Source organism: Uranotaenia lowii, chromosome 2 (genome assembly GCF_029784155.1).
Source record: "Uranotaenia lowii strain MFRU-FL chromosome 2, ASM2978415v1, whole genome shotgun sequence".
NCBI classification, from domain to species: Eukaryota; Metazoa; Arthropoda; class Insecta; order Diptera; family Culicidae; genus Uranotaenia; species Uranotaenia lowii.
This window is the reverse complement of record NC_073692.1, coordinates 37,620,748-37,630,361: the sequence shown is the minus strand read 5'-3', so window position 1 is coordinate 37,630,361 and position 9,614 is coordinate 37,620,748. Positions and strand designations below refer to the sequence as shown.

The 9,614-nt window shown below is 29.1% G+C and overlaps 1 protein-coding gene across 1 annotated transcript in view; it reads right to left on the bottom strand.

Moving 5' to 3' along the window:
- LOC129743724 (zinc finger protein 177-like) overlaps nucleotides 1–9,614 on the bottom strand; it is a 603,802-nt gene that overhangs the window by 311,793 nt on the left and 282,395 nt on the right. The window lies entirely within an intron of this gene.

Here is a 9,614-nt window from a genome sequence, read left to right as displayed (position 1 = left end):
AAACATTTATCAAGATTGATCTCCATCGAAAAACGGATTGTTTTGGAAATTGAATTCCGTGCCTGGATTCTAAGATTTGAGTTTAAAATTATATTTGAACATTCACATTCCTCATTTTGCGTGCAACTTGAAATAAAAAAAATGGTTAAAATTGTCAATAAAAAATTTAATCATTCATTGCATATTTTCACTCAACTTCAACAATTTTGACAACCGATGCCAATAAAGACAATTTTGACAATTTTGCCAATTTTGACAATTTTGACAATTTTGACAATTTTGACAATTTTGACAATTTTGACAATTTTGACAATTTTGACAATTTTGACAATTTTGACAATTTTGACAATTTTGACAATTTTGACAATTTTGACAATTTTGACAATTTTGACAATTTTGACAATTTTGACAATTTTCACAATTTTGACAATTTTGACAATTTTGACAGTTTTGACAATTTTCACAATTTTGACAATTTTGACAATTTTGACAATTTTGACAATTTTGACAATTTTGACAATTTTGACAATTTTGACAATTTTGACAATTTTGACAATTAAGACAATTTAGACAATTTTGACAATTTTGACAATTTTGACAATTTTGACAATTTTGACAATTTTGACAATTTTGACAATTTTGACAATTTTGACAATTTTGACAATTTTGACAATTTTGACAATTTTGACAATTTTGACAATTTTGACAATTTTGACAATTTTGACAATTTTGACAATTTTGACAATTTTGACAATTTTGACAATTTTGACAATTTTGACAGTTTTGACAATTTTGACAATTTTGACAATTTTGACAACTTTGACAACTTTGACAATTTTGACAATTTTGACAATTTTGACAATTTTGAAAATTTTGACAATTTTGACAATTTTGACAATTTTGATAATTTTGACAATTTTGACAATTTTGACAATTTTGACAATTTTGACAATTTTGACAATTTTGACAATTTTGACAATTTTGACAATTTTGACAATTTTGACAATTTTGACAATTTTGACAATTTCGACAATTTTGACAATTTTGACAATTTTGACAATTTTGACAATTTTGACAATTTTGACAATTTTGACAATTTTGACAATTTTGACAATTTTGACAATTTCGACAATTTTGACAATTTTGACAATTTTGACAATTATGACAATTTTGACAATTTTGACAATTTTGACAATTTTGACAATTTTGACAATTTTGACAATTTTGACAATTTTAACAATTTTGACAATTTTGACAATTTTGACAATTTTGACAATTTTGACAATTTTGACAATTTTGACAATTTTGACAATTTTGACAATTTTGACAATTTTGACAATTTTGACAATTTTGACAATTTTGACAATTTTGACAATTTTGACAATTTTGACAATTTTGACAATTTTGACAATTTTGACAATTTTGACAATTTTGACAATTTTGACAATTTTGACAATTTTGACAATTTTGACAATTTTGACAATTTTGAATATTTTGACAATTTTGACAATTTTGACAATTTTGACAATTTGACAATTTTGACAATTTTGACAATTTTGACAATTTTGACAATTTTGACAATTTTGACAATTTTGACAATTTTGACAATTTTGACAATTTTGACAATTTTGACAATTTTGACAATTTTGACAATTTTGACAATTTTGACAATTTTGACAATTTTGACAATTTTGACAATTTTGACAATTTTGACAATTTTGACAATTTTGACAATTTTGACAATTTTGACAATTTTGACAATTTTGACAAGTTTGACAATTTTGACAATTTTGACAATTTTGACAATTTTGACAATTTTGACAATTTTGACAATTTTGACAATTTTGACAATTTTGACAATTTTGACAATTTTGACAATTTTGACAATTTTGACAATTTTGACAATTTTGACAATTTTGACAATTTTGACAATTTTGACAATTTTGACAAATATGATAATTTTGACAATTTTGACAATTTGGACAATTTGGACAATTTGGACAATTTTGACAATTTGACAATTTTGACAATTTTGACAGTTTTGACAATTTTGACAATTTTGACAATTTTGACAATTTTGACAATTTTGACAATTTTGACAATTTTGACAATTTTGACAATTTTGACAATTTTGACAATTTGACAATTTTGACAATTTTGACAATTTTGACAATTTTGACAATTTTGACAATTTTGACAATTTTGACAATTTTGACAATTTTGACAATTTTGACAATTTTGACATTTTGACAATTTTGACAATTTTGACAATTTTGACAATTTTGACAATTTTGACAATTTTGACAATTTTGACAATTTTGACAATTTTGACAATTTTGACAATTTTGACAATTTTTGACAATTTTGACAATTTTGACAATTTTGACAATTTTGACAATTTTGACAATTTTGACAATTTTGACAATTTTGACAATTTTGACAATTTTGACAATTTTGACAATTTTGACAATTTTGACAATTTTGACAATTTTGACAATTTTGACAATTTTGACAATTTTGACAATTTTGACAATTTTGACAATTTTGACAATTTTGACAATTTTGACAATTTTGACAATTTTGACAATTTTGACAATTTTGACAATTTTGACAATTTTGACAATTTTGACAATTTTGACAATTTTGACAATTTTGACAATTTTGACAATTTTGACAATTTTGACAATTTTGACAATTTTGACAATTTGACAATTTTGACAATTTTGACAATTTTGACAATTTTGACAATTTTGACAATTTTGACAATTTTGACAATTTTGACAATTTTGACAATTTTGACAATTTTGACAAATATGATAATTTTGACAATTTTGACAATTTGGACAATTTGGACAATTTGGACAATTTGGGACAATTTGGACAATTTTGACAATTTTGACAATTTTAACAGTTTTGACAATTTTGACAATTTTGACAATTTTGACAATTTTGACAATTTTGACAATTTTGACAATTTTGACAATTTTGACAATTTTGACAATTTTGACAATTTTGACAATTTTGACAATTTTGACAATTTGGACAATTTTGACAATTTTGACAATTTTGACAATTTTGACAATTTTGACAATTTTGACAATTTTGTCAATTTTGACAATTTTGACAATTTTGACAATTTTGGACAATTTTGACAATTTTGACAATTTTGACAATTTTGAACAATTTTGACAATTTTGACAATTTTGACAATTTTGACAATTTTGACAATTTTGACAATTTTGACAATTTTGACAATTTTGACAATTTTGACAATTTTGACAATTTTGACAATTTTGACAATTTTGACAATTTTGACAATTTTGACAATTTTGACAATTTTGACAATTTTGACAATTTTGACAATTTTGACAATTTTGACAATTTTGACAATTTTGACAATTTTGACAATTTTGACAATTTTGACAATTTTGACAATTTTGACAATTTTGACAATTTTGACAATTTGGGCAATTTGGACAATTTGGACAATTTGGACAATTTTGACAATTTTGACAATTTTGACAATTTTGACAGTTTTGACAATTTTGACAATTTTGACAATTTTGACAATTTTGACAATTTTGACAATTTTGACAATTTTGACAATTTTGACAATTTTGACAATTTTGACAATTTTGACAATTTTGACAATTTGACAATTTTGACAATTTTGACAATTTGACAATTTTGACAATTTTGACAATTTTGACAATTTTGACAATTTTGACAATTTTGACAATTTTGACAATTTTGACAATTTTGACAATTTTGACAATTTTGACAATTTTGACAATTTTGACAATTTTGACAATTTTGACAATTTTGACAATTTTGACAATTTTGACAATTTTGACAATTTTGACAATTTTGACAAATATGATTATTTTGACAATTTTGACAATTTTGACAATTTTGACAATTTTTACAATTTTGACAATTTTGACAATTTTGACAATTTTGACAATTTTGACAATTTTGACAATTTTGACAATTTTGACAATTTTGACAATTTTGACAATTTTGACAATTTTGACAATTTTGACAATTTTGACAATTTTGACAATTTTGACAATTTTGACAATTTTGACAATTTTGACAATTTTGACAATTTTGACAATTTTGACAATTTTGACAATTTTGACAATTTTGACATTTTTGACAAATTTGACAATTTCGACAATTTTGACAATTTTGACAATTTTGACAATTTTGACAATTTTGACAATTTTGACAATTTTGACAATTTTGACAATTTTGACAATTTTGACAATTTTGACAATTTTGACAATTTTGACAATTTTGACAAATATGATTATTTTGACAATTTTGACAATTTTGACAATTTTTACAATTTTGACAATTTTGACAATTTTGACAATTTTGACAATTTTGACAATTTTGACAATTTTGACAATTTTGACAATTTTGACAATTTTGACAATTTTGACAATTTTGACAATTTTGACAATTTTGACAATTTTGACAATTTTGACAATTTTGACAATTTTGACAATTTTGACAATTTTGACAATTTTGACAATTTTGACAATTTTGACAATTTTGACAAATATGATTATTTTGACAATTTTGACAATTTTGACAATTTTTACAATTTTGACAATTTTGACAATTTTGACAATTTTGACAATTTTGACAATTTTGACAATTTTGACAATTTTGACAATTTTGACAATTTTGACAATTTTGACAATTTTGACAATTTTGACAATTTTGACAATTTTGACAATTTTGACAATTTTGACAATTTTGACAATTTTGACAATTTTGACAATTTTGACAATTTTGACAATTTTGACATTTTTGACAAATTTGACAATTTCGACAATTTTGACAATTTTGACAATTTTGACAATTTTGACAATTTTGACAATTTTGACAATTTTGACAATTTTGACAATTTTGACAATTTTGACAATTTTGACAATTTTGACAATTTTGACAAATATGATTATTTTGACAATTTTGACAATTTTGACAATTTTTACAATTTTGACAATTTTGACAATTTGACAATTTTGACAATTTTGACAATTTTGACAATTTTGACAATTTTGACAATTTTGACAATTTTGACAATTTTGACAATTTTGACAATTTTGACAATTTTTGACAATTTTGACAATTTTGACAATTTTGACAATTTTGACAATTTTGACAATTTTGACAATTTTGACAATTTTGACAATTTTGACAATTTTGACAATTTTGACAATTTTGACAATTTTGACAATTTTGACAATTTTGACAATTTGGGCAATTTGGACAATTTGGACAATTTGGACAATTTTGACAATTTTGACAATTTTGACAATTTTGACAGTTTTGACAATTTTGACAATTTTGACAATTTTGACAATTTTGACAATTTTGACAATTTTGACAATTTTGACAATTTTGACAATTTTGACAATTTCGACAATTTCGACAATTTTGACAATTTTGACAATTTTGACAATTTTGACAATTTTGACAATTTTGACAATTTTGACAATTTTGACAATTTTGACAATTTTGACAATTTTGACAATTTTGACAATTTTGACAATTTTGACAATTTTGACAATTTTGACATTTTTGACAAATTTGACAATTTCGACAATTTTGACAATTTTGAAAATTTTGTCAATTTTGAAAATTTGTACAATTTGGAAAATATTCATCAAGCCATCAGCTTATTTTTTTTTGTTGTTCATATCAAACTTGAAGTCAATGGGTCTCAGATGCCAACCTTAGGGAACAGTTTCGATCACAGTTTTCAACGACTTTTCGACAAACGATAACGATTGAAGAAGGAAAGATGGTGGGAAGAGCCCTTGCCGTTGATTGGTTTCATCCTGTTTTGTGTGGTGTTATTTTGTCTGGTGGTGTTATGGCGTGGAATTTTCGGGAATGACTGGAATTCGGTGATACCTCATACAACCTTCTTATGGGTTGGGGTAACTCTTTCATACTGTTATTATTGTTCCCAGTTCAAATGAAAGCTTGTACCCTAAGTGGTAATTATTTTGTAGTCTTCGGGTTGGGACATGCTGATCTTCAGGTTTTTGTGCCACCAAACGATACCCGAGATCCTGAGCGATCGACGAGGGGCATGGTGCGATTGCATGGCGACCGGAGGAAAAGTCGTTTTGCAAGGAACAAATGTAAAACATGATCCCGCGAGTCGCGATGTGCGGTTATTGCGAAAGTAATTCCAGTGGCGCGTTTGTGATAATTTCCTCTACATGCTGCGATACAAAGCCAATCCCCCCCATTCGGAATCGCTTCGATCACCAAGGCAGGAATTGAAGGCAGAGGGAAAACTGATCTTCCCCGGTAGCTCATGGTAATAATTTTTGCTTATTTATATCGAATGCCCGATAGCGGCCGGCAGATATCGCGACAGAGATGGGTGACCAATTTTCAAAATTGAAAAAGATTTTGAGAAAAATACTTTTTACAGTTGGGGCATGTAGTTACTATCTTGTCTCTCGTCTAGTTTAAATTTTATAAAAAAATAAAATAAAGTATCGCCAAATTTGACGATTAAACAATCTGAATTCCCGTAACCCTGACATTCTGTTGCAGGACTTTAACTGCCGAGAATCATACCCAACGGTGATAGTTATCTCTGAATGCAATGCCCCGAGATTGTCCGATGTACTGAGGAAAGTAAATTGTATCGATTGAATTTCAGCCACTTTGCTGGGAAAAAAGGGGGAAAAAAGAAAAGGAACCATTCTCGAACAATCTTTGAGGTTACTGAAGAAGGGCCCACTCTTCTTGATGACTCCAGGAGGTAGGAACTGTATTTATCTTGCTCTGCGGAACATCTGCGCTGCAAAGTGTTGAATTCAGTTGCCACACATGTTAGAACCGAGTGAGAGAGCAACAGGCTAAACGTTGAAACCATCTTGGCGCATTGTTTGCCACAGGGCACTAATCTAGTAATTGATTCTGGTGCTTTTACCGGAATCTATTGAAACGGTGGCGAGAGGCCACTTTTGAGCCGCGAAACGGTATTCCGGTAGCGGCCAGGGCCAATAAGTGCTGTCATTACACACATCGCTTATCCAGGGCAAAACGGAGCGTGTATTATGGAGATAAGTAACCTTTTGAAACGGTTTCCGGTGTAGTTTATTGGCATAGATGATTCGTCTTGTTAGTTCTCTGTGAGTAACGATCTAAGAATTGGATGAAAATTGAATGGTTCAATCAAAGCGTCGAGGAAGAGGTTGCAAAATTTCAATGCCGATCGTAGATAACTTTGTTTGTGCCGAAATTGTGCATTGCGCCAAATATGATATGTTTACTTTCCCGTCTCTGGCATAAAGACTAGAGCTCTCGGACAAAATGATGCAAGACTGTAGAGAATAATGGTAGTGTGGAGACTATTTAACTATGAATATCCGAAAGATTGGAGTTGGAGTCAATGAATTAGCCAAAAGGATGTTATTTAAGAAAAAATTTGCGACTCTTATTGTTTACAGCGTAACGCCTCTAGTTGACAGTCAACACGAATGAGGAAAAAAGATGTGTGAGTTTAATGACGATGTTGTCCTCGGTTAGAAAAAAGATGGCCAAAGAGAATAAGTGAATTCTTTCTCCTCAGTTAGGTATGCCAATATGCCTGTTCTTTCCGGATTTACCTGATTTTTGGAGTCTCAACCTGATAACCTGATAAGCCATTGTACTCCCTGATTTTTTTTTAAATAAGTCTGATTTTTTCCGATTTTTGTAAATGTGATGAAAATGATTAAATGGTAAGGAACTGCATTAGATACCAATGCTGAAGTGAAAATGTTGAGCGACTTCCAAAAAAAGGCAATTACTTCGAGCGAAATTTCCCTTTTTTTGACGTAGCCTGATTTTTATTTCCTCCAGCCCCTGATTTTTGAAAAAAAATAAGTTGACAACCCTTAGAAAGGAAAACACGAGTCCTTCGCTAAGCGTCAGTTTGTTGAGATTGGAGCCAATCTTCGATTGTGCTTGTGTTTACGACGATTCAGGGATTTATTTAACGTCATACTAGAATCGGACAGCTTCCAGTAAATTCGAAAAACGTTGCTTCAAATTTTCAAAACACCACACAAAAATTATGTCCATCGAAAGAGTAGATTCTAATGAATCTTTAGGTATATACAAAGTGACCAATTTGAGTACAAATTTTAGAGAAAACACGCTAACGAAATCCCGTAAATCCACCGACATGAGGGGGAGTTTGAAAAATGACAAAAAAGATGTGATTTTCATTACAATATACTGAACAACTGTAATTTTTGAGGAACCAACTATGTTCTACAAAAATAATAATAAAGTTAACGAAAAAAATGTAAAATTTGAATTCAGAGAATCGCTCTATTGGTAAGCGAGATACAGCAATGCAAAGCAAAAAATGGGTGACTTTTTTGAAGTAAGAATTTTTTCTACCGGAAGTTCCGGGATAGCGGCCAAAACTTCCTTTGGACCACCAAAAACTTATACATCCATGGATAGATTTATTCTTGATAATTTTAAATGTTATAAAATCAGCGCAATATTTGGAATCTGTCACTAGTTATAAGCATTCTAAAAAGAGCTCTTTTTCGGGACTTTTTTCATTCGGAATCAGCTACTGGTGATCTCGTAAAATATTTCGACTTATTTTTTCGAAATTGAGAAACTATAATAAATTATCTATACAATGAATTAAAATTCATCGAAATCGGTCAATATTTGAGGTCAGGAGAACGTACGTAAACTACAGGTCAAATTTATCTATGATAGATTTGTACGGAAATTTTGCGAACGGCTTTGGAAGGTTAACTCTGAGCGTACATCTTTCGAGAATATGATGGCTACTATCTTACAAATGCTAAAACCAACAACCCACAGAAAATGTACTATGTATGCCGTGACCGGGATTCGATCTCATACCCACTGGCTTAGAAGACTTGACGGCTATCCACTACGCCACGGGCTGCGGCCCAAATTTCATTGCCCACATTTCATTGGAAAAGTCCGGATTTTTATCTGGTTTTTTTCTCATTTTGATTTCCAGATCAAACTCAAAAAATCAACAAATTGTGTTGTAACAATTTTTTATTTTTGCTTCTAAAACGACATTTTCTGAGCAAACTTCTTAAAAATAGTAGAACCTAACGAATTAGTGGTAGTGCAAACTTTCTAGAATAGTTACGGAAATATTAAAAGCTGATCACTTGAAAGTGATCTTTAAAAAACGAAAGCACACTTAAGCTAAAAATATAAAAGTAATTCGTTTTTTTCAGTTGAGTTTCAATCAAACATTGCAATTTCTAAATTTGTGTCCGAATTTAGTCCGGTACCAAAGCAATCTGGTTCGAGTACATAGAGCAGGGATGAAGAATGACGATAATTAGCGAATACGAGACTATCGAGAAGAAATGAACCAAATCAGGACAATGATCCGGATATGGGAAAGGATGGAGATCAGATTCAGGGTCAGGGTTTTTGACAAAAGTCCAAATTTCCTTTTTGGTCAAAATGATCGACATATTTTTTGCATATATTAAGAATAAGGTTTATGTACCCGTGTTTTAATTTAAAATTGGTGTGGAAAACGCGAAAAGTTGTTCGGAGAATGTCTTTTTTTT